This window comes from Saccopteryx bilineata, chromosome 3, assembly GCF_036850765.1.
Source record: "Saccopteryx bilineata isolate mSacBil1 chromosome 3, mSacBil1_pri_phased_curated, whole genome shotgun sequence".
Lineage (NCBI taxonomy): Eukaryota > Metazoa > Chordata > Mammalia > Chiroptera > Emballonuridae > Saccopteryx > Saccopteryx bilineata.
In genome coordinates this window covers 256,605,908-256,631,915 of record NC_089492.1, presented here as the reverse complement: position 1 = coordinate 256,631,915, position 26,008 = coordinate 256,605,908, and the positions used below count along the sequence as shown (strand labels likewise).

The following is a 26,008-nucleotide window of genomic DNA, read 5'->3' as shown; positions in this document are numbered from 1 at the left end:
TCTGAAACAGCCCTTACCTGATCATGCTGGCACCCTGGTTTTGGACTCCCAGCTTCCAGAAGTGCAAACAATAAATTTCTGCTGCTTATAAATCACCCAGTTTGTGGTATTTGGTTATAGCAGCCCAAATGCACAAGTACTAGGACTAACTGCAAGCTCTACTCAGTAAATGGTGATCAAAAGCATGATTCCCACCTGACCTGTGGTGGTGCAGCAGATAAAGTGAAGATCTGGAATGCTGAGGTCACTGGTTCAAAACTCTGGGCTTGCCTGGTCAAGGTACCTATGGGAGTTGATGCTTCCTGCTTCTCCCCCCACCCTTAACTCTCTCTTTCCCTCCCTCTCTCTTTTCTCTCTAAAATAAATGAAGAAAAAAATTTTAAAGCACGATTCCCTTCTTTATTCTCTTTCCTTTCATATCTCTAGTCTTTTCCCCTGGACCCTTCCCCTTAGCACATGTTCATGTTCAAATTTCCCACATAGTGAGAAATTTTTCCTCCAGCTACTTCTTTTTTTTATGACAGAGACAGAGAGTGAGACAGGGAGAGAAACAGGGTCAAACAGACAGGAAGGCAGAGAGATGAGAAGCATAAATTCTTCCTTGTGGCACCTTAGTTGTTCATTATTTGCTTTTCTCATATGTGTATTTTTTGTTTGTTCGTTTTTTTTGTATTTTTCTGAAGCTGGAAATGGGGAGGCAGTCAGACAGACTCCCGCATGCGCCCTACGGGGATCCACCTGGCATGCCCACCAGGAGGCGATGCTCTGCCCATCTGGGGCGTTGCTCTGTTGCAACCAGAGCCATTCTAGTGCCTGAGGCAGAGGCCACAGAGCCATCCTCAGCACCCGGGCCAACTTCGCTTCAATGGAGCCTTGGCTGTGGGAGGGGAAGAGAGAGACAGAGAGGAAGGAGAGGGGGAGGGTGAAGAAGCAGATGGGCGCTTCTCCTATGTGCCCTGGCCGGGAATCAAACCCGGGACTCCTGCACACCAGGCAGACTACCACTGAGCCAACCGGCCAGGGCCTCATTTGTGTCTTGACCAAGGGGTTATAGCAGAGTGATTGACCCCTTGCTCAAGCCAACGACCTTGGGTTCAAGCCAGTGACCTTGGGCTTCAAGCCAGTGACCTCTGGGCTCAAGCCAATGACCGTGGGGTCATGTCTATGATACCACGCTCAAGCCAGCGACCCCACGATCAAGCTGGATGAGCCTGCGCTCAAGCCAAATGAGCCTGCGCTCAAGCCGATGACCTAGGGGTTTTGAACTTGGGTCCTCTGGGTCCCAGTCTGACACTCTATTCTATCCATTGTGCTACTGCCTGGTTAGGCTCCTCCATTTACAGTACTTTTCACTTTCCTTCTTATTCTTTTTTTTTTTTTCATTTTTAGAGAGGAGAGAGAGAGAGGGAGAGAGAGAGACAGAGAGGGAGAGAGAGGAGAGAGAGATAGAGATAGAGAGAGAGGAGGGGGGGAGGAGCTGGAAACATCAACTCCCATATGTGCCTTGACCGGGCAAGCCCAGGGTTTCGAACTGGCGACCTCAGCATTTCCAGGTCGACGCTTTATCCACTGTGCCACCACAGGTCAGGCTCCTTCTTATTCTTGAGAGTTCTGCCCACTGATTCTCCAAAGCTCCACCTCCTCTCTTCTACTAAATCAAGTCCATCTTCCTCAGGAATAACCTTATTCCACTAAGCAAGCTCTCCACAGGTCACCAATGACCCTCTTATCAACCAAATCCAAAAGTTTCTCCTGTGGAGATCAGGGAGCATGAATATAAAGAGTATGGCAACACAATGGAATATAGAGATGATATGTTGTAGAATTGTGCACCTGAAACCTGTATAATTTCATTAACCAATTTTTCCCCAATAAGTTATATTTTTAAAAAAGACTATGGCAAATAGTAGATCATCAGTAAAGTGGTAGTTGTTTTTATTTGTCTTAGTTTTCCCAATTTCATACTCACTTCTGGTTATGTTTTTCTGTGTGTGGGAGGGGTAGGCTCATCTTTTTAATCATTATGCTTTCTCTCTACACTTATTATAAAGGTAATATAGTTTTATATTTTAAAGAGCTCAGGGCAAAGTTTACATGCTAAGGCTTTAATGAGAGGTTCAATAAATAATTCTCAGGGCAACAAAATATATAGTTATAACCACCATCCAATCATGTACTCAAACTGGAAATTTACGAGTCATTCTGACTCTTCCTTTTTTATTTTTTAACCTCCCACATTTAATGAATCACCAAGTGGTGCTCATTTTGCTTCTAAATATTTCTAAAATGTATCCTATTTAATTTATAATGAGGGTATGAGCTGCTGTCATATAGGTCAGACCCTCATTCTCTCACCTGGACAACTGCCTCCTAACAAGTGTCCCTGCTTCCAGTGTAGCCCTTTACCAATCACTCCCTTCACTTCTGCCAGAATGATCTTTATAAAATCCATATATGATCATGGCATAATCCTGCTTAGACCATCTCCCTGTTTTCCTCAGGATAAACTCTAAGTTTTGTTTGTTTGTTTGTTTTTGTATTTTTCTGAAGTTGAAAACAGGGAGGCAGTCAGACAGACTCCCACATGCGCCCAATTGGGATCCACCTGGCATGCCCACCAGGGGGCGATGCTCTGCCCATCTGGGGCATTGCTCTGTTGCAACCAGAGCCATTCTAGCGCCTGAGGCAGAGGCCATGGAGCCATCCTCAGTGCCCGGGCCAACTCTGCTCCAATGGAGCCTCGGCTGCAGGAGGAGAAGAGAGAGACAGAGAGGAAGGAGAGGGGGAGGGGTGGAGAAGCAGATGGGTGCTTCTCCTGTGTGCCCTGGCTGGGAATCAAACCCGGGACTCCTGCAGGCCAGGCCGACACTCTACCACTTAACCAACCGGCCAGGGCTCTAAGATTTTTTTAAGGTTTTATTTATTCATTTTAGAGAGAAGAGAGAAAAGGGGGAGAGGAGCAAGAAGCATCAAATCCCATATATGCGGCCGTGGCCAGTTGGCTCAGTGGTAGAGCGTCGGCCTGGCGTGCGGGGGACCCGGGTTCGATTCCCGGCCAGGGCACATAGGAGAAGCGCCCATTTGCTTCTCCACCCCCCCCTTCCTCTCTGTCTCTCTCTTCCCCTCCCGCAGCCAAGGCTCCATTGGAGCAAAGATGGCCCGGGCACTGGGGATGGCTCCTTGGCCTCTGCCCCAGGCGCTAGAGTGGCTCTGGTCGCGGCAGAACGATGCCCCAGAGGGGAAGAGCGTCGCCCCCTGGTGGGCAGAGCGTTGCCCCTGGTGGGCGTGCCGGGTGGATCCCGGTTGGGCGCATGCGGGAGTCTGTCTGACTGTCTCTCCCCGTTTCCAGCTTCAGAAAAATACAAAAAAAAAATTTTTTTTAATCCCATATATGCCTTGACCAGGCAAGCCCAGGGTTTTGAACTGGTGACCCCAGAGTTCCTGGTCAATGCTTTATCCACTGAACCACCACAGGTCAGGCTATGGAAAAGTTTATTTAAAAAGTATAGGGCCCTGGCTGGTTGGCTCAGTGGTAGAGCGTCAGCCTAGCATGCGGAAGTCCCGGGTTCTATTCCCAGCCAGGGCACAGAGGTGAAGTGCCCATCTGCTTTCCACCCCTCCCCCTCTCCTTCCTCTCTTTCTCTCTCTTCCCCTTCCGCAGTCAAGGCTCCATTGGAGTAAAGATGGCCTGGGTGCTGGGGATGGCTCCATGGCCTCTGCCTCAGGCGCTAGAGTGGCTCTGGTTGCAACAGAGCCACACCCTGGATGGGCAGAGCATCGCCCTCTGGTGGACATGCCGGGTAGATCCTGGTCGGGCTCATGCGGGAGTCTGTCTGTCTGTCTGCCTCCCCATTTCCAGCTTCAGAAAAAAAAAAAAAAAAAAGTATAAATTGGCCTGACCAGGCGGTGGCGCAGTGGATAGAGTGTCGGACTGGGATGCTGAGGACCCAGGTTTGAGACCCCGAGGTCACCAGCTGAGTGCGGGCTCATCTGGTTTGAGCAAAAGCTCACTAGCTTGGACCCAAGGTCACTGGCTCAAGCAAGGGGTTACTCAGTCTCCTGAAGGCCCGTGGTCAAGGCACATATGAGAAAGCAATCAACGAAAAACTAATGATTGATGCTTTTCATCTCTCTCCGTTCCTGTCTGTCTGTCCCTGTCTATCCCTCTCTGACTCCCTCTCTGTCTCCGTAAAAACAAAACAAAACTACTATGAACAAATCCCTATGCATACTGCACATATCTTATTTTAAAGTAAAAAAACAAAACGGGAACAAATACAATATTTAAAATAAAGAAAAAGCCTGACCTGTGGTGGCGCAGTGGATAAAGCGTCGACCTGGAATGCCGAGGTCGCTGGTTCGAAACCCTGGGATTACCCTGTCAAGGCACATATGGGAGTTGATGCTTCCTGCTCCTCTCCCCTTCTCTCCTTTCTAAAATGAATAAATAAAGTCTTTAAAAATAAAAAAAATAAAGAACAAGTAAATTTAAATCAACAAACTGACCAGTATTTCAATGGGAACTATGGGCCTGCTTTTGGCTAATGAGATGGTCAATGTCCGGTTCCATATTTGTCACTGCTAGCCATAACAAGTGATATGCCCCGCTTCCGGAGCCGTGACGCGTGCGTCCTGCGTCACCGGAAGTACTGTACGTGAGCGATGCCAAGCTTTGTGGCGCCGCCACATACAGTACTCCAGGATGCATCCTGTGCTCCTCTCACTGACCACCAATGAAAGAGGTGTCCCTTCTGGAAGTGCGGCAGGGGCCGGATAAATGGCCTCAGGGGGCTGCATGCAGCCCGCGGGCTGTAGTTTGGTGACCCTTGACTTAAACTCTAACTGCAAAGTGTAGAAATGTAACCACCTTTTCCCTAAGTACTTGCAGGATTTACAGGTTACTCAGCAAACTGTTCAAAGACTGTCCAAGAGGCACTTCCAGCATTACATCATCCAAGGACTGACTTTCACGTGGACAGGTCCACACACCATGATCCTGAGAGCTCCCACTGCTGCTAATGTAGAAAAACGGCATAACACCTATATGTCTCCCTACTAATTGGACTATCTCACCCCAAGTATCAACCTAATCCCACCCCATGAGCCTCTTCCAGTTCCTAGTACACTATCTGTCAATCTAAGGACCAAACGATCTGTACAGGTAATCCCTCTTCTTGTTGCTTTAGGAATCTCTACAAAAGTAGGTCTAAAGGCAGAAAGGCTGGACACTGCCCTGTCTTATTCCTACTCTCTTACTCTTTCTCTCTCTCTCTCTCTCTCTCTCTCTCTCTGAAGCCCAGCGAATTCGTAAACACGGAATCAGTGGTTTCACACAAACTGGGTGTCTTGACTATTGCCTTTCATTGGTCCACTTACTCTCCTATTTATTTTTCTAACTTTTGGACCCTGCCTCTTACGTTTGTTCACTAGTTTCTCACAGAACTGCATGCAGACCTTCGCCAATCAGAAAATTGGAAAAACCCCTTGTTCTCGATGCTAACACCATTTATAGGACCAATCCTAATTTTGTGCCTAATTTTAATGCTTGCTCTTTCTTTATCAAGTTCCTGCAGGCTCGAATGAGAGAAATCTCCAAGATTACCTACAATCAAATTCTTTTACACCCCTACTCCAACTACCCCGGGGGGGGTTCACGAAGGAGACCCCCAATAAGGATAACAGCAGGAAGTAGCTCCAGAAGATGGCCGGTCCAAGACAAACCTTCCTGAACCCCATACCCTTTCCTTTCTCCCACCTCTTTTCCTTTTTATCATACCACAGAATTGAGAAATGATAGGTTATGAATTTACCAGAACTTCCAACTGCCCTTTTGTTGTCCCACCTGACCTCACCCTTACTTACTGGATAATCGCCCCTGAGGCAGAAAAGTTCCAGAAAGCTTATCAACTGCCCAAGGAGGAGCTTTCCAGAAAGCTGAAACCATAAAACTGTAAAAGGGAACATACTGGAACTTTTGACTCAGTACTCCCTCAGGCTCTCCCAAACCCTATAAAATTCGCCTTATAATCTATAACCGGTGCCCTTCTCCCCAGAGAAGTGCCCGGCAGAGTTCCTTTCTTTCTTTCAATAAAGCCTGTTACTCTGGTCTTTTCGGACTTCCATGGCTTCCAACACTCAGGAGCATTTTTTCAAACTATTGAAATTTTGCATCTTAGCAATCGTCCTCAGTTTGGTTCAAATAATCTTATAGGGATTCTCTACGGGTCTGAATATTTCGTATGTCAAAACTTTATTTATTTTTAATTTTTTATTTACTGATTTTAAAGAGAGAGGAAGGAAGAGAGGAAAGAAGAGAGACAGGAACATCGACCTGCTCCTGTATGTGCCCTGACCAGGGATCGAATTGACAACCTCTGCACTTTGGGATGATATTCTAACCAACTGAGCTATCTGGCCAGTTCTTATGTCAACACTTTATTTTTTATTTATTCATTTTAGAGAAATGGCAGGAGAGAGAGAGAGAGAGAGAGAGAGAGAGAGAGAGGGAGAGAGAGAAGGGGGAGGAACAGGAACCATCAACTCTCACATGTGCCCTGACCGGGCATGCCCAGGGTTTCGAACCCACAACCTCAGCATTCCAGGTTAACGCTTCATCCACTGCGTCACCACAGGCCAGGCCTATGTCAACACTTTAGATAAATATTACTTATTTTTAAAGTGGACAGAGTATAAAATCATTTTCATTCTTATTTTACATTTTTATAGATAACTTGGTCAAGGAGATGAAAACAGAAGTCTTTTAAAAGTAATTGTAAAGGCCCTGGCTGGTTGGCTCAGTGGTAGAGCATCGGCCTGGCGTGCAGAAGTCCCGGATTCGATTCCCAGCCAGGGCACACAGGAGAAGCACCCATCTGCTTCTGCACCCCTTCCCCTCTCCTTCCTCTCTGTCTCTCTCTTCCCCTCCCGCAGCCGAGGATCCATTGGAGCAAAGATGGCCCCGGGCGCTGGGGATGGCTCCTCGGCCTCTGCCCCAGGCCCTGGAGTGGCTCTGGTCGCAACAGAGCGACGCCCCCTGGTGGGCAGAGCGTCGCCCCCTGGTGGGCAGAGCATCGCCCCATGGTGGGCGTGCCGGGGTGGATCCCGGTCGGGCGCATGCGGGAGTCTGTCTGTCTCTCCCCATTTCCGGCTTCAGAAAAATACAGAAAAAAAAAAAAAAGTAATTGTAAAGCCAGGAGCCATTACCATGGCCATGCAGATTCTGATTGGATTCAGGCAGATGGTAAAGGAACTGTGGAGCCAGAAAATGGTGGGACATTCTGTTTATTAAAGTTTTGTAATGGCGGAGAAGCAAACAGGCAGGGAAGACCGCTTTCCTTTCCAGACTCACAGGCCCTACCAGCCTCAGCACTCCCTAGCCAAACTGCCAGGCAGGAAAATACCCCCTTTCCGGCAAACAATAGCAAACAATTGCCCCTCACCATGGTGGCAGGCATTCTGCAATTTGTAATCTGCTGCCCTGAGAGCAAGTACCAGCAGCCTTCCATAGACGATACACATGGCACTGCCCAATACACGCGAGCAAACCTAAACACACTTGAAACACATTGGTTTGCCCAACAGCAATATCACTTGTTTTTAACTCTTTCCAAGTTATAAGCCCCCTAACCACAGAATCTATTATTCAAAACTACTTTTATGGTCTCCAGTAGTTTTCAAAAGAAAGAATTGTAAATGACTTGCACCAGGGTTTAATATCCGTCATTAGAGTCATCATTACTTTCAAGAATCCTTTTTCTCATCCTGGCTGGTTGGCTCAGCGGTAGAGCATCAGCCTAGCGTGCGGAGGATCGGGGTTTGATTCCCGGCCAGGGCACACAGGAAAAGCGCCCATTTGCTTCTCCACCCCTCCTCCGCACCTTCCTCTCTGTCTCTCTCTTCCCCTCCCGCAGCCAAGGCTCCATTGGAGCAAAGATGGCCCAGGCGCTGGGGATGGCTCCTTGGCCTCTGCCCCAGGCGCTAGAGTGGCTCTGGTTGCAACATGGCAACCCCCAGGATGGGCAGAGCATCGCCCCCTGGTGGGCAGAGCTCGCCCCATGGTGGGCGTGCCAGGTGGATCCCGGTCGGGCACATGCGGGAGTCTGTCTGACTTTTCCCTGTTTCCAGCTTCAGAAAAATGCAAAAAAATAAAAGAATCCTTTTTCTCTTGGCCTCAGGTTTTTTACATTGAGACAATGCATGCCTGAAACTGAAGTTAAGTGTTTTGAAAATAGGAGGATGGTGATTATGAAGGGGTCATGTGCCCTCAACAGAGCTGTTTCAGAAAATTGTATTATTTTATTAATTAAAAATTGTATTAGACCAATTGCTCTGAAATCTCTAGAACGGTTTGGTTTGGTTGTGCTTTATGTGTAATAATCCCCTGGGGCCACAAGTAACAGCAAAAGCCCAAAGCTGGGGGAGTGGGGTGTGTTACAACAATGACTCAGCAGTTAATTAGTTAGCCAAGTTACCACTTGATTGTTGCACTTCAGACTTTTAAGAAGTCAGACTCAGCAGAAGAGGGAGTGCATCAGACTTTGCAGAAGATGGTGGGAGGGATGGGATACACAGCATGTGTCTCTTGATGGTAACTAGGCTAAGATGAATTTGAAACATGCTAAATTTGATTACATAAGGTGGAATCTGAGTGTCTTTATTGGGACAAATGGTGTGAAACAATGGATATTTCATCCATCAGGACTCACTTGAATTGAGATAATAGGAAGTAATCCAGTGGGGGGAAAAAGCGGGGGGGGGGGGGGAAGAGTGTCATCAGGGGAGTAAAGAGGAGCAGGGAAGATGGAAGTGTGGGAAGAGAAAGATGTTAGGTTTGGGTCCAGGACCCCTTACCAAAAAACCTCAGGCAAAACTTTAAGTAATCTGGCACCAGGGCAGTTCCTATAACTCCCCTACACGAGCAAACCTGACTGACACTGCCTGACTTGTGGTGGTGCAGTGGATCAAGCGTTGACCTGGAACGCTGAGGTCACCGGTTCAAAATCCTGGGCTTGCCTGGTCAAGGCACATATGGGAATTGATGCTTCCTGCTCCTCCCCTCCTTCTTTCTCTCTCTTCTCTAAAATGAATAAATAAATAGAAATAATTTTAAAAACCTGACTGATATCCTGCATCCTCTCACCCAACCTCCCAGTTTAGCATATCCCCTTACCCTACCCCAAAATTTTACCTGAAAACTAACTTGACTAAGCCTTGCTTATTATCCCTATAAAAACTTATATCCCCAGATCCTCGGTGCTGACACCACCGGTGTCTCAGCCCATTTGTTTGCAGATGCACAAATAAATTCCTTAGCTCCTGGCTAGTTGGCTCAGTGATAGAGCATTGGCTGGCATGTGGATGTCTCGGGTTTGATTCCTGGTCAGGGCATACAGGAGAGGTGACCATCTGCTTCTCCACACTTTCCCCTCACCTCTCTCTCTCCCTTTCCTTGCTGCAGCCATGGCTCAATTGGTTCAAGTGCATCACCCCAGGCACTGAGGATGGTTGTGTGGAGGCTCTGCCTCAGGTGCTAAAAATAGCTCAGTTGCAAGCATGGCCCAGATGGGCAGGGCACTGGCCCCAGATGAGAGTTGCCAGGTGGATCCCAGTCAGGTGCATGTAGGAGTCTATCTCTCTATCTCCCCTCTACTCACTTGGAAAAGAAAAAAAATTTTCTTAGAAAAGTTATCAGCCCCCTCTCCTTCCTCTCTGTCTCTCTCTTTCCCTCTCGCAGCCGAGGCTCCATTGGAGCAAAGATGGCCTGAGCGCTGGGGATGGCTCCTTGGCCTCTGCCCCAGGCGCTAGAGTGGCTCTGATCGCAACAGAGCGACACCCCGGAGGGGCAGAGCATTGCCCCCTAGTGGGCAGAGCGTCACCCCCTGGTGGGCGTGCCGGGTGGATCCGGGAGTCTGTCTGACTGTCTCTTCCCGTTTCCAGCTTCAGAAAAATAAAAAAAATTAAAAAAAATAAAAAAAAGAAAAGTTATCAGACGTTGTGCATCCCTCCTTTGGTGACCTAACAAAAGGTAGAGCTACACTGGGACAAAACTGCTTCTTGCCCACTCTTGCCAAAGAAAACATATAAATACACCTTTCAGCCCAAAAGGAAAGAGCTATTTCAATTTTCTTTTCTTTTTTTTTTTTAAGTGAGAGGAGGGGAGACAGTGGGACAGACTCCTGCGTTTGCTGCAACTGGGATCTACTGTCTGGGGCTGATGTTCAAATCAACCAAACTATCCTCAGTGCCTGAGCCCAATACTTGGCACAACCGAGCCACTGGCTGCAAGAGGGGAAGAGAGAGAGGAGGGGGAGAGAGAGGGAAGAGAAGCAGATGGTTGCTTCTCATGTGTGTCCTGACCAGGGATCAAACCCGGGCTGTCCACATTCTAGGCTGAGGCTCTATCCACTAAATCAACTGGCCAGGGCCCTATTTCAAATTTGAAAAGTGTAATTTATGAGCTGTGTAACTTTGGGCAAGCTATTTTACCTTGCTGAATCTGTTTAATCTACAAAATTGACTGCAAATACTTCTCACAGGCTTCCAGTGTGCTGGTAACGTTATCCTCAGCTGGATGGTAGTTACATTGGAAAAAAAATCATTGAGCAGTACATTAAAGATCTCTTTTTCATTTATTCAGTGAGAGGCAGGGAGGCAGAGAGACAGACTTCCACATATGCCTGTCAGAAATCCACCCTGCAAGCCCACTAGGGGGGGATACTCTGCCCATCTGGGTTGTTGCTCCATTGCTTAGCAACTGAGCTCTTTTCACCACCAAAGGTGGAGGCTATGGAGCCATCCGCAGCACCCTGGGCCAAATCAGTCCAATAAAGCCATGACTGCAGGAGAAGAGAGAAAGAGAGAAGAGAGAGAAGCGAGAGAGAAGAGAGAGAGAGAGAGAGAAGGGAGAGGTCAGGAAGGAGATGGGCGCTTCTCCTTTGTGCCCTGACTGGAAATCAAACCCGGGACTTCCACATGACAGGCTGACACTTTGTACATTTTTCTGTATGTATGCCGTACTCTGTATTTCAGTAAAAATACTTATGCCTGACTGTGGTGGCGCAGTGGATACTCAACTTGGAACACTGAGGTTGCTGATTCAAAACCCTGGGCTTGCCTGGTCAAAGCACATACAGGAGTTGATGCTTCCTGCTCTTCCCCACCTTCTCTCTCTCTCTCTCTCTCTCTCTCAAATGAATAAAGTCTTAAAAAAAAAAAGAATTTGGCTGAGAAAGCATTAGCTTAACCTAGCCATGTCCTAATGATTGAGGTTTAAAAAAAATACAATAAATAAAATAGAAAAGAACATTTCCATCTGGCCTGTGCTAATGTAGTTAGTGGCTAGAGTGCCGATCTGGAACACTGAGGTCACCAGTTCAAAACCCTGGGCCTGCCTGGTCAAGGCACATAGGACAAGCAACCAATGAACAGTTAGAATGAAGCAACTACTACTCATTTACTCCCCCTCTGTAAAATCAATAAATAAAATCTTTCTTTTAAATTATTTTTATTTATTCATTTTAGAGAGGAGAGAGAGAGAGAGAAGGGGGCAGGAAGTATCAACTCCCATATGAGCCTTGACTAGGCAAGCCCAGGGTTTTGAACCGGCGAACTCAGTGTTCCAGGCCAACACTTTACTGCACAGGCCAGGCCAATAAATAAAATCTTAAAAGAATAATAAAATAAAAAAGAACAGAACATTTCCCTTTCCGAATTGGTGCAAAGATTCAATACAATTATGTTTTATCAGTCTAGCACAGTACCTGGCACGTTCACAGTTCAGAAAGAAGTCATGGACTATCTCTTAAGAGCAGAGGTCCCCAAACTTTTTATACAGAGGGCCAGTTCACTGTCCCTCAGACCATTGGAGGGCCAGACTATAAAAAAAAAAACAACTATGAACAAATCCCTATGCACACTGCACATATCCTATTTTAAAGTAAAAAAACAAAATGGGAACAAATACAGTATTTAAAATAAAGAACAAGTAAATTTATTTATTTATTTATTTATTTACAGAGACAGAGAGAGTCAGAGAGAGGGATAGACAGACAGGAACGGAGAGATGAGAAGCATCAATCAGTTTTTCGTTGCGCGTTGTGACTTCTTAGTTGTTCATTGATTGCTTTCGCATATGTGCCTTGACCGTGGGCCTTCAGCAGACCGAGTAACCCCTTGCTGGAGCCAGCGACCCTGGGTCCAGGCTGGTGAGCTTTTTGCTCAAACCAGATGAGCACATGCTCAAACTGGCGACCTTGGGGTCTCGAATCTAGGTCCTCCACATCCCAGTCCGACGCTCTATCCACTGTGCCACTGCCTGGTCAGGCAAAGAACAAGTAAATTTAAATCAACAAACTGACCAGTATTTCAATGGGATCTATGGGCCTGCTTTTGGCTAATGAAATGGTCAATGTCCAGGTCCACATTTGTCACTGCTAGCCGTAACAAGTGATATGACCGCTTCCGGAGCTGTGACACGTGCATCCCACATCACCAGAGCAACACCACGTACAGTACTCCAGGAGCACAGGATGCAGATGCGTCTTGTGCTCCTCTCACTGACCACCAATAAAAGAGGTGCCCCTTCCGGAAGTGCCGCGGGGTGGATAAATGGCCTCAGGGGGGCCGCATGCGGCCCACCTACGTAGTTTGGGGATCCCTTTTTAGAGTCTACAGACCTGAAGTCTTCCTTTTTTTTTTTTTTTTTCTCTGAAGCTGGAAATGAAGAGGCAGTCAGACAGACTCCTGCATGTGCCCGACGGGGATCCACCCTTGTGATGCTCTGCCCATCCGGGCGGTCGCTCCTGAGGCAGAGGCCACAGAGCCATCCTCAGCGCCCGGGCAAACCTTGCTCCAGTGGAGCCTTGGCTGCAGGAGGGGAAGAAAGAGACAGAGAGGAAGGAGAGGGGGAGGGATGGAGATACAGATGGGTGCTTCTCCTGTGTGCCCTGGCCGGGACTCGAACCAGGGACTCCTGCACGCCAGGCCGACGCTCTACCACTGAACCAACCGGCCAAGGCCAAATTCTTCCTTTTTTTAATTTTTATTTTTTTTAAGATTTTATTTATCCATTTTTTATTGGAGAGAGAGGAGGGGGGAGAGATAGAGAGAACAGGGGGAGGAGCAGGAAGCATCAATTCCCATATGTGCCTTGACCAGGCAAGCCCAGGGTTTTGAACCAGCAACCTCAGCATTCCAGGTCAACGCTTTATCCACTGTGCCACCACAGGTCAGGCCAAAGTCTTCCTTTTTATGGTCAACTTTCGTGTTGCTGCTGCTTTCTCGGCCTCAATTTGACTGAACAAATAAACAACGGGGCTAATTTACATATATTCCTGGAACCCGGCCAACCCCACTGTAAGGGATAATCAAGGGAGAGGGTTGGATTATCAAGTCAGAAGGGAAAGCCTACACTACCAGGACTTGGCATTCCCGGGACCCTCAGCAAGGAGGAGTTCAAAAGGCCCGGAGCTACGTCGTTGCGGCGCGCAGTGCACTGTGGGCCAGCAACGCGCGGCCTAGTGCCGCCCGCGGAACTCCTCGTAATCGGGCTCGGGTTTCACTTCTCCCGCTCCTTCGCCAAACCCGCGCGGATCAATCCGACCATCTGTAGCACCCCGAGGAGGAGATGGTGAAGAGTCCAGGTTCTGGCCTCCAACTCAAGTTCCTTCTCGGGACAGCGGTGGGGTCTACCACAGCAAGGAGGCCGAATGTCCGGCCCCCGCCCCTCCTCTGGGAGGAGCTTTCACATCCCTGCCAGACTTAAGCCAGACCCCTGCCCTCCCCATCAGGTCGACTTCCCTTGCTGCCCACAAATACGGAGGCAGGCTCATTGGATTGCTAGCAGGGCTCAGAGCTGAGCAGGAATTACACCACCTTTTTTTACGCTCCGTGGTCGTGCGGAGGTGAGTTTCTCGCAGAGGAGTCGGCCTTGATCCTTCACTGCAGAGGTGGTCGCCTCCGGGATAGAGTGGATAACGCATATGGGGGGGGGGGCAGACTTGGTTTCAGATTTGAATACTTCCTCTTATTCGCTGTGCGATCTTGAAGAAGTTCTCAATTTTTCTGAACCTCTCAGTTCTTTAACGGTAAAATGAGTTCCTACATCAGAACTGTAGGGAGAATTAAGTGAGATAAAGCTTTTAAAGAGTCCCGCACATATTAGGTGCTCAGTAAGTTTTAGTTGCCATCTTCCATTTTGTTTGCTCACCAACACGGTTTTCTCCCCCCCCAGACACAAAGCCTTTCTTTGGAATTGTAGAGATGCTGCTCAAAAGCAGCACGGGTGCTTAGAGCTTGCTTACTTGGGCGCCTGCCTTGGGTTTAGGAAACTCAGGGTATGCTTTTCTGTTGCCTCAGAGCTCCATTATAGTGAGACTTGAATCTGAACATTAACGGAATGGGGCTGTTACTAACTCTTCCCTTCAGCTTGACCATACTAAGGGCTGCAAGACCTCCCTTAGAAGAGTTCTAATCAGGCCTGTTCTTTTTCCTAAGGTCTCAGTTTTGTCTTTTTTTATTTTTTTTATTCTATAGTTATCTCAGTATCACCTTGTTTGGAGCCACTGGGATTTTTTTTTGGGGGGGGCGGGGGGAAGATGGTAAAGTTCTTTGATAATTTCCAGAATGATTCTTTCCAGGTTACCCAGGAAGTAAAGGAAGAAGTCATTGACTTTCTCAAATGCCCCCCCAGCTGTCAAGATACCCCCCTTTGTGTGTGTGTGCGTGTGTGCGTGTGTGTGTGTGTGTGTGTGTGTGTGTAGATAGGCACTCTGTGAGTGAGGGGTTCAGGCAGATGACAAGCTCTGACCTCAAGGAGTACCCAGATTTGTGGGGAAACTTAAATAAACATACAGTTGCAGCTGTGTGCACAAGCTATCAGTACATGGGAGGAGCCAGAAGCTTAAAGTGCTTGCTGAAGGATGAGCAGCAATTCGCTGGGTTAAGAGTGACACTTGGGGAAAGAAAGTGTTTAGGGCTTGGAATCAAGTAAGTGGTGGCTGACTCTGCAAAGTCTGAAACATGGAGTCTGAATGAGGAAGAATGAGTAATGTGGAAGCCAGGTTATGAAGAGTATACTAAGGAGTCTGGACTTTGTGCTGGGTAGGAGAAAACTGCTGAAACAATTTGGACCTGGGAGTCACATGGTCAGATTAAGTGAATGGATTGTGGGGAGAGGGACCACATTGGAAACAGAAAGATCCCTGGTTCAGATCAGGGTGGTCAGAGCTAGAGCAGTGACAGAGGAGGTACATATAGATAAACTGGAGAAAGATTTAGGAAATATATGAAAAAAATTTTTTCACATCAAGAAGTAGTATATGTTATCCAGGCCAGATGGCTCAGTGGTAGAGTGTTGGCCCAGCGTGTGGATATCCCAGGTTTGATTCCCTGTCGGCATCAAGGAAAAGTGACCATCTATTTTTCCACCCTTCTCCCTTCTCTATATCTCTCTCTCCTCTCCTTTCTTCTCTCTCTCCTCCTCCCCTCCCGCAGCCATGGTTCCATTGGAGCAAGTTGGCCTGAGGTACTGAGAATGGCACCATGGCCTCCTCAAGTGCTAAAAAAATGGCTCCTCTTGCAACAGAGTAAGGGCCCCAGGTGGGGCAGAGCATCGCTCCCTAGTGGGCTTCCCAGGTGGATCCCAGTCGGGGCACATGTGGGGATCTTTCTTCCTCTCCTCCTCTCACTAAAATTTAAAAAAATATATATATATGTAGGGTTTTTGTTTTCGTTTTTTTTTTAGAAAAAGAGAAAGACAGCGACAGACAAAAAGGGAGAGAGATGTGAAGCATCAGTTATTCCTTGTGGCACTTTAGTTCATTCATTGCTTTCTCATATGTGCCTTGATGGGGTTAGGGGGCTCCAGCTGAGCCACTGACTCCTTGCTCAAGTCAGTGACCATGGGGTGATTGATGTCTGTGATCCCATGCTCAAACTGGTGACCTCAGGGTTTTGAAACTTGAGTCCTCAGTGTCCCAGGCTGACGTCTGTCTACTGTACCACTGCTCAGTCAGGCAAATTTTTTTTTATTGATTGAGACAGAGACAAAGAGAGGGAAACATCAAATTATTGTTCCACTTGTTCATGCCATCATTAGTTGATTCTTCAATATGGCCTGATCTGGGATTGAATCTGCAACCTCAGCACATGTCAGATTGACCAACTGAGCTACCCAGACAAGGTTAACAGGATTTTTAACCCAGCCATATATAGATCTAATCTTGGTTATCGTTACATACATATACAATATAAGGTGGCTTTCTATGCTGGCTTTTTTTTTTACTTTTTTTTTTGTGTGTGGCAGAGACAGAGTCAGAGAAGGACAGACAGACAGGAAGGGAGAGAGATAAGAAACATCAATTCTTCATTGCGGTTCCTTAGTTGTCTATTGATTGATTTCTCATATGTTCCTTGACCGGGGGACTACAGCAGACTGAGTGACTCCTTGCTCAAGCCAGTGACCTTGGGTTCAAGCTGGTGAGCCCTGCTCAAACCCGATGAGCCTGCACTCAAGCTGGCGACCTCGGGGTCTCAAACCCAAGTCCTCCGTGTCCCAGTCCGATGCTCTATCCACTGTACCACCGCCTGGTCAGCCATGCTGGCTTTTAAAAGACCCAGTGGATTGCCTGACCAGGTGGTGGTACAGTGGATAGAGCCTTGGCCTGGGATGCTGAGGACCCAGGTTCAAAACCCTGAGGTTGGCCCTGGCCGGTTGGCTCGGAGGTAGAGCGTCGGCCTGGCGTGTGGAAGTCCCGGGTTCGATTCCCAGCCAGGGCACACAGGAGAGGCGCCCATCTGCTTCTCCACCCCTCCCCCTCTCCTTCCTCTCTGACTCTCTCTTCCCCTCCCGCAGCCGAGGCTCCATTGGAGCAAAAGATGGCCTGGGCGCTGGGGATGGCTCCTTGGCCTCTGCCCCAGGCGCTAGAGTGGCTCTGGTCTCAACAGAGCGACGCCCCGGATGGGCAGAGCATTGCCCCCTGGTGGGCGTGCCAGGTGGATCCTGGTCGGGCACATGCGGGAGTCTGTCTGACTGCCTCCTCGTTTCCAGCTTCAGAAAAGTACAAAAAAAAAAAACAAACCCAAAAAAACCCCGAGGTTGCCAGCTTGATCATGGGATCATAAACATGACCCCAAGGTCGCCAGCTTGAGCCCAAGGTCACAGGCTTGAACAAGGAGTCACTGGCTCAGCTGAAGCACCCCTGGTCCAAGCACATATAAGAAAGCAATCAGTGAACAACTTTCAAGTTGATGCTTCTCATCTCTCTTCCTTCCTGTCTGTCTCTCTCACTAAAAAAAAAAAAAAGAAGAAGAAGCCTGACCAGGCGGTGGCGCAGTGGATAGAGTGTCGGACTGGGACGCAGAGGACCCAAGTTCGAGACCCCGAGGTTGCCAGCTTGAGCATGGGCTCTTCTGGTTTGAACAAAGCTCACCAGCTTGGACCCAAGGTCGCTGGCTCGAGCAAGGGGTTACTCAGTCTGCTGTACTCAGTCTGCTGAAGGCCCGCGGTCAAGGCACATATGAGAAAGTAATCAATGAACAACTAAGGTGTTGCAATGCTCAACGGAAAACTAATGATTGATGCTTCTCATCTCTTTCCATTCCTGTCTGTCTGTCTCTGTCTATCCCTCTCTCTCTCTCTGTCTCTGTAAAAAAAAAAAAAAAGACCCAATTGCTTTTACTGTGAATATCTTGTTTGAGTGTTATCTAGTGCCTTGAGTCCCTGGTGAGAAAAAATATACATAAAGAAGATCATGGGTCAGTCATTGTGAAGTACTTTAGATACACTATCTCTTCACAATGATGAGGCTGTGATTCAAACCCAGGTCTCTGCAACCCAGACCTTGAGCTGTTTCTTCTGTGCTCTGCTGCTGGATTTGACAAGTACAGTTTAGACATGTTGAGTCTCAGATGCGTATAGGACACGCTTATGGAGATGTTCAGAGGCAATTGAACACACAGAACTGGGGTGGAAGAATCAGCACTTAAAGTAATAACTGAAGACCCAAGCTTGACTAGGGAGTGAAAAGATTGGTAACAGAACCCTGAGGAACATAAATATTTATAGGAGGTGGAGGAAAGGCCCATGTAACTAGGGAACACTCATAAAAATACTGCTTCCTCTTTTTCCTGTGTTTTCTAGTTCCCTGCATCCAGCCAGCAGCTATAGAGCCCTCCTCTAAGAAGGGAAGACTAAATCCCTGTGAGAAAGAACCTAGTGCCAACTTGGCAATAATAAAACCCGACTTCTGATGCCACTTTCTTCCCCCTCTACCCATACACACCCAGCTTCTCTCTCTTTTACATCTAGAACATCTCCTAGCATAACATGAAGGTTTCTGAGTGCTGTCAGAGGTCCAGCGAGGCAATTCCTGACAAGCTCAGAGCCTGTTATTCAGAGCTAGGCTGGAAAGCGGTTGCCTCAGGCAGAAGATGAAGTCAAGAGCTGGCTGAAGCCCTGGCCGGTTGGCTCAGCGGTAGAGCGTCGGCCTAGCGTGCGGAGGACCTGGGTTCAATTCCTGGCCAGGGCACACAGGAGAAGTGCCCATTTGCTTCTCCACCCCTCCACCGCGCTTTCCTCTCTGTCTCTCTCTTCCCCTCCCGCAGCCAAGGCTCCATTGGAGCAAAGATGGCCCGGGCGCTGGGGATGGCTCTGTGGCCTCTGCCTCAGGTGCTAGAGTGGCTCTGGTCGCAACATGGCGACGCCCAGGATGGGCAGAGCATCGCCCCCTGGTGGGCAGAGCATTGCCCCTGGTGGGCGTGCTGGGTGGATCCCGGTTGGGCGCATGCGGGAGTCTGTCTGACTGTTTCTCCCTGTTTCCAGCTTTAGAAAAATGGAAAAAAAGAAAAAAAGAAAAAAAAAAAAAGCTGGCTGAAGCCTGACCAGGCGGTGGCATAGTGGATAGAGTGTTGGACTGGGATGCGGAAGGACCCGGGTTCGAGAACCCGAGGTCACCAGCTTGAGCACAGGCTCATCTGGTTTGAACAAAAAAAAGCTCACCAACTTGGACCCAAGGTCACTGGCTCCAGCAAGGGGTTACTTGGTCTGCTGAAGGCCCATGGTCAAGGCACATATGAGAAAGCAATCAATGAACAACGGAGGTGTCGCCACAAAAAACTGATGATTGATGCTTCTCATCTCTCTCCGTCCCTATCTGTCTGTCCCTATCTATCCCTCTCTCTGACTCTGTCTCTGTTAAAAATAAAACAACAACAACAACAAACAACCCTGACCAGGTGGTGGCGCAGTGGATAGAGCGGCGGACTGGGATGCGGAAGGACCCAGGTTCGAGACCCCGAGGTCGCCAGCTTGAGCGCGGGCTCATCTGGCTTGAGCAAAGAGCTCACCAGCTTGGACCCAAGGTCGCTGGCTCCAGCAGGGGGTTACTCGGTCTGCTGAAGGCCCACGGTCAAGGCACATGTGAGAGAGCAATCAATGAACAACTAAGAAGTCGCAACGAGAAACTGATGATTGATGCTTCTCATCTCTCTCCGTTCCTGTCTGTCTGTCCCTGTCTATCTCTGCCTCTGTAAAAAAAAAAAACAAAACAAAACAAAAAAAAACAACGAGCTAGCTGAAGATGACTTCCTATCCTAGAGAATAACATCTGTCCTCTGCTAGGTCCCCTCCATTTTTTCTGTTGGAGCTCTCGTTCTTTGCAGATCTATCTTTGTTAGGTCTTTCTATCTTCATGATCCCTCTCCTCCACCAAATCTCAGCCCCTTTGGTTTTCAGTTTCACTAACAACAGAGGGAGAAGTAAGCATCATGTTTCTGTTTTCTTTTCACATTAAGCATGGTTTTTGTTCAAGCTCTCAGCTGAGGTGTAATTTCAGAGCCCTCTCCTGTGTCTGGGAAATCTGGGAGAGGCCAACAAGTCAGTTGTTCAATATCAGGCCCAGGAAATCAACACACACTCTGGTGGTTGCTGACAGGCTAGTTCCTTCTGTGAAGTTCAGACATGCTTGCCTAATCCCTGGGAAACCTGGTAACAAAGAGAATTGCTCTGACCAGTCATTCTGGTTTGCTTCCCAGATTGAACATTTTTGTTTTAGCAGAAAGGAGTGGTCTGCCTGACCAGGCGGTGGCACAATGGATAGAGCATTGGACTGGGATGTGGAGGACACAGGTTCCAAACCCTGAAGTTGCTGGCTTGAGCATAGGCTCACCAGTCTGAGTGCGTGGTTGCTGGCTTGAGTGCGGGGTCATAGATATGAATAACCCCATGATTGCTGGTTTGAGCCCAAAGGTAGCCGGCTTGAAGAGCAAAGGATCACTAGCCCTGCTGTAGCCCCACCCCCTCCAGTCAAGGCACTTTTGAGAAAGAAGTCATCTCTCACATCCTGTCGGTCTGTCCCTCTCTCTGTCTCTGTCACCAAACAAACAAAAAAAGGAATGGTCTCCATAACTTGTTATGCTAGACTATATATTTCTTCCTGAGTCAGAATTATTAGGACAGACAATTTTGGTATGTAGGTTGCACATACAACTTGCCTTATTATCTGCTCTACCATAATATTCTTGATGTCCTTTCAGAACTTGGAAATATAGGTTGTATTTATAAAGGTATTACTCTACTGACAATGAAATCAGGCTCGAGAGAGTGACATTTATAGTATACTGATTAGGCCAAGGGGAAAGGTTTCTACTTTATTGATTTTTTTTCTTTTCTTTTTTTTTTTTGTGTATTTTTCTGAAGCTGGAAACGGGGAGAGACAGACAGACTCCCGCATGCGCCCGACCGGGATCCACCCGGCACGCCCACCAGGGGCGACGCTCTGCCCACCAGGGGGCAATGCTCTGCCCCTCCGGGGCATCGCTCTGCCGCTACCAGAGCCACTCTAGCGCCTGGGGCAGAGGCCAAGGAGCCATCCCCAGCGCCCGGGCCATCTTTGCTCCAATGGAGCCTTGGCTGCGGGAGGGGAAGAGAGAGACAGAGAGGAAGGAGGGGGTGGGGGGGTGGAGAAGCAAATGGGCGCTTCTCCTATGTGCCCTGGCCGGGAATCGAACCCGGGTCCCCCGCATGCCAGGCCGACGCTCTACCGCTGAGCCAACCGGCCAGGGCCTCTACTTTATTGATTTTTGATGTAAACATTCTTTCTTGTTTCCCTTTCATTTGGATAACTCCCGTTCATTAAGATAGCTCAGGCCTTGGCCAGATGGTTCAGTAGATAGAACATTGTCCCTGCGTGCTTAGGTTGTGGGTTCATCCTAAATCCTGGCACATAAGAGAAGTAATCAATGAGTGCATAACTAAATAGAACAACTAAGTGGAGCAACTAGTTGATGCTTCTCTCTCTCCCATCCCACTCTTACCTCCTCTCTTTTTCAAGTCAGTGTGGAAAAAAAGACTCATATCACTTCCAAGAAGACATCCTAGCCAGCTTACTCTTTCTTGTAGCAAGTATTGAGAATTTGGTCGCGTCTTATACATTGTGTCATATCCTGTGTGTTCTCCACTCCCCCCACTCCTACCCTCACCAGAGCATAAGCTCCAAGAGGGCAAGGACTCTATTTAAAAATGTGGGTGTAGGCCTGGCCTTTGGTGGCACAGTGGATAAAGCACTGACTCAGAACACTGAGGTCACTGTTTTGAAATCCTGGGCTTGCCTGGCCAAGGCACATATGGGAGTTGATGCTTCCTGCTCCTCTCTCCCTTCTCTCTCTCTTTCTCTCTCAATCCTCTCCAAAAATAAATAAAGAAGCCTGACTGGACAGTGGCGCAGTGGATAGAATGTCGAACTGGGATGCGGAGGACCCAGGTTCGAGATACCAAGGTTACCAGTTTGAGCAAAGCTCACCAGTTTGAACCCAAGGTCGCTGGCTCAAGCAAGGGGTTACTCGATCTGCTGAAGGCCCACGGTCAAGGCACATATGAGAAAGCAATCAATGAACAACTAAGGCAGTGTTTCCCAACCTTTTTTGTGCCATGCCCCACCTTAACCTTTCTAAAATTTTTATGTCCCCCCCTATGTAACATACATAATTTTTAACATTAAAAAATGATTTGTTCACATAATAAACATAAATGATAGGTTCTAGAAGAAATCCCTATAAAATTGTTAACAAAACACAGTAAGTAAAATTTCAAAACATATAATGAAAAACAAATTTAAATTCCAAATAATTTTAATACAGATTTTTCTATATTAATTTATTATTTTAATTTAGTGTGATCCTTGCGCTTGCTGCTTGCTGCACAGAGATTTTATATTAGGTTCCAATTTGGTTAGCTTTAGTCTCAAGTCTCCATGTTGTGTTATATCCAGCCGGTTTCATTTTTTTACCAGTAAATCATTTACAGCACTAAATCCACATTCAGCTAAAAATGAAGATGGAAACGGTAGCAATAGTTTTCTTGCACATTTGGTTGAATTTGGGTATTTGATTTCTGTTTCATCACAAAGCCATGCCATCGCTCCTTTGATATTAAATAAAGCTTTAACTGACTCATCATTTTGCAATTCTGCAAGTTCTTCTTGATACTGCATATTTGATATATCAGACAAATCCACTAACATTGGCTGCATCATCCATGTTGGGAAATCAATTTGTTTAAATCAGAAAATCTTTCTTTTAAATCAGCCGATAGACTATTCAAATGATTGACAATAACAAGTAAAGTGGTATCAGTTACTTCACATTTTTGGAGCCAATGAAACTGTTTCAAGTTTTTGTTGTTAATATGTTTCTGACATAACTCAATATTGGTAATGAAACCAAATATCTTTGCTTTTGCATCGACAAGAGTTTTATTTGTTCCTTGAAGTTGCTTATTTAATATATTTAGTTTTTCAAAGATATCGGCTAAATAACTCACAAATGCTTTACCATCTAATGTTAACAGATACTTCATTTCAGGTTTGTCGCTTAAAAAATCACTAAGAGTATCAAACAGTTCCATAAATCTTTTCAAACAGTTTCCTTTAGATAGCCATCTTACTTCAGTATGAAGTAAAAGTCTCACATGGTCTTCATTTTGTTCTTCACAAAATAGCTTGAAAAGACGCTCACATTTGGCACTAGCTTTAATAGCATTAACACACTTTATTACTGTATGTAATACTTCATTCAGAACAGGCGAGATGTTTTTAGCTACCAAGTTTTCCCTATGAATAACACAATGCAAGAATCATTTCTGGATTCGCATCTTTCATCAATTTTAAGCAGCCATTTTTCTTGCCCATCATATTGGGAGCACCATCTGCAGCACAAGATGTTATATTTTTCATTGGTATATCATTGACATCTAAGTAGTTTTTTAGCTTATTATATATACCTTTGGAGGTAGTGGTGCTTTCTAATCTTTTACAGAACAACATTTCTTCAGCAAAATGTCTTTTATCAATATATCTTAACGTAAGTTATCAATACTGCCTCACTGTCTCTCAAAGTTGATTCATCCATTTGCAAGGAGAATTTTCTTGTTTTCAGCTTTTCAATAAGTTGTTTTTCAATATCCTCACTCATTTCGTCTATTCTTCTGCTAACAGAATTGTTACTGAGTGGCATAGCTTTTACATCTTTGTCATCTTTTTCAAGAACCGTTTTAAGAAATGCTGATATTGACGGTTTTATTAAATTCTCTCCTGGAGAATTTAAATCACTGGAGTGTGATTTTCTCCAGTTTTAGCGATGAATAAAGAAATTTGATAACTAGCCTCAAGAACACGATTATTAGTTGAAGTATGAGCAGTAAATAGAGACTTTAATGTTCTTTTTTCAAAAATTTTCTTTAAAGTTTTAAAGTAACTCAAATCTGAATTAATATGAGCACTATGTTTCGTCTTCAAATGCGCCTCAAGACGACCTCGTTTCATTGATTCGTTGGTCAAGCATTGCTGGCATAAAAGACAAAAAGGAATCCACTCATCGTGAACAGCGGGTATGAACCCAAATTTTAAAATATTCCTCCAAATATTGACGAGTTTTTTTCTTGCTTGCACTACTCATTTTACTATGGGCTATAAGACATAAAAATAAGATCAATTAAAAACTAATGTTAAAATATGTGTTAAAATATATTCAATGTGACATAGAGTAAACGTATACTAAAAATTCATATTTATTTAAATGTATATAACACATTTACTACACTACCACCGCAAATCAAAAGGTTTCTATATTTTTTCCACTTGACAAAATTTTCTGGAAAGTTATGCTTCTAAAATTAAAATTGTCGTGCATGCACTATTATAGCCCCAATAATATTTATAAAATACTAGTGCTTTCTAGCCCCGATGCAAGAAGTACTTAAGAGTTTAATATTGATAAAAATAAAATCAAATACTTACCAATTATATCTATACTATATATATGTATATTTATTAAATCAACGAGCTTTTACAACAGTTTTGACTGACACTTATTTTAAATTAACACCAACTGAATGATGTGAAACACTACAGAAGTTGCGATGGGCCAATTAGGTGAGAATAACTGCGATGTTTAGCGAGTTTTTAAAAACGTCCGGGGTTCCCCGCGGGAGACGGCAGGCTCCGAGGTGAACCCAGGATGAAGTTTACTCGACGACGCCAATCACCCAGTTGATATTTTGGTCTCATCAAATGAAATTATACTTAATAATTATTTACCACAATTATTTAAGAATTGCATTTTTTGTTAAATTTGGCACAGATATCTAGCATTGCATTTAAATGGCCCGGGGCGAAAGAGTTAAAGTCGTGTCGAGTCCATTTTCAAAATGCCCCCCTTAACTATCAAATTGCCCCCCTGTGAGGCGTGGGCCCCACGTTGGGAAACACTGAACTAAGGTGTCGCAGCAAAAACTGATGATTGATGCTTCTCATTTCTCTTTGTTTCTCATCTCTCTTTGTTCCTGCCTGTCTGTCCCTATCTGTTCCTCTGACTCTCTCTCTCTCTGTTTCTTTTTTTTTTTTTTTATTTTTTATTGACAGAGAGAGAGTCAGAGTGAGGGATAGACAGACAGACAGGAACTGAGAGATGAGAAGCATCAATCATTAGTTTTTCATTGCGCATTGCGACACCTTAGTTGTTTATTGATTGCTTTCTCATATGTGCCTTGACCGCGGGCCTTCAGCAGACCGAGTACCCCTTGCTTGAGCTAGCGACCGTTGGTCCAAGCTGGTTAGATGAGCTGCGCTCAAGCTGGCGACCTTGGGGTCTCGAACCTGGGTCCTCAGCATCCCAGTCCGACGCTCTATCCACTGCGCCACCGCCTGGTCAGGTTCTCTCTCTCTCTCTGTTTCTGTAAAATAAGTAAGTAAATAAATAAAATCTTTAAAAAAATGTTTCCTCTATTAAAAAAGTGGGTCTAGCACAAGGCTGGAATATTCATCATTTGCTAATGGAATAGTATTCCTAGGCCGTTTGGAGAATTCTGAGTTTCATAGCTCTCCAAAGGGAGTTGCTCCAGTCACTCCCCTGCTTTTGTTCAGTTGGAAATATTCTTGCATCTGAAATTTACTGCTTTCTGCTGCACTGAAATCCTGTTTCTAGTTCCCCTTCCTGGAAAGACTTTTCCTTTTGACTCTAGGGAAAATCCAACTCATTCTTTTTTTTTTTTTTACTTTACATAGACAGAGAGAGAGAGAGAGAGGGATAGACAGGGACAGACAGACAGGAACAGAGAGATGAGAAGCATCAATTATTAGTTTTTCGTTGCGCGTTGCAACACCTTAGTTGTTCATTGATTGCATTCTCATATGTGCTTGGACTGTGGGCCCTCAGCAGACCGAGTAACCCTTTGCTCGAGCCAGGGACCTTGGGTCCAAGCTGGTGAGCTTTTGCTCAAACCAGATGAGCCCGCACTCAAGCTGGCAACCTCGGGGTCTCGAACCTGGGTCCTCTGCATCCCAATCCGACGCTTTATCCATTGCACCACCACCTGGTTAGGCCCAACTTGTTCTTAAAAGCCAATGTTGTTATTCCCTGATTCTTGTCCTATGGAAGTCACTTGATTTCTGTGGCACATTGTGCATGTGTCAGCACAAGTTTTTTTGTTTTTGTTTTTAGATTTTATTTATTAATT

The 26,008-nt window shown here is 46.2% G+C and overlaps 1 protein-coding gene across 2 annotated transcripts in view; it reads left to right on the top strand.

The window, feature by feature from the left end:
- The window catches only part of AKR1A1 (aldo-keto reductase family 1 member A1), a 41,441-nt gene that overhangs the window by 6,954 nt on the left and 8,479 nt on the right, over window positions 1-26,008 (top strand). The window contains exon 1 of one of the 2 annotated variants that reach the window (XM_066269354.1): window positions 13,751-13,901. The exons of the other annotated variant lie outside the window; for it this stretch is intronic. The gene's annotated coding sequence lies outside the window, so the exon portion shown is untranslated. Of the gene's footprint in view, window positions 1-13,750; window positions 13,902-26,008 lie in introns of those variants that run through there. 2 annotated transcript variants of the gene reach the window in all.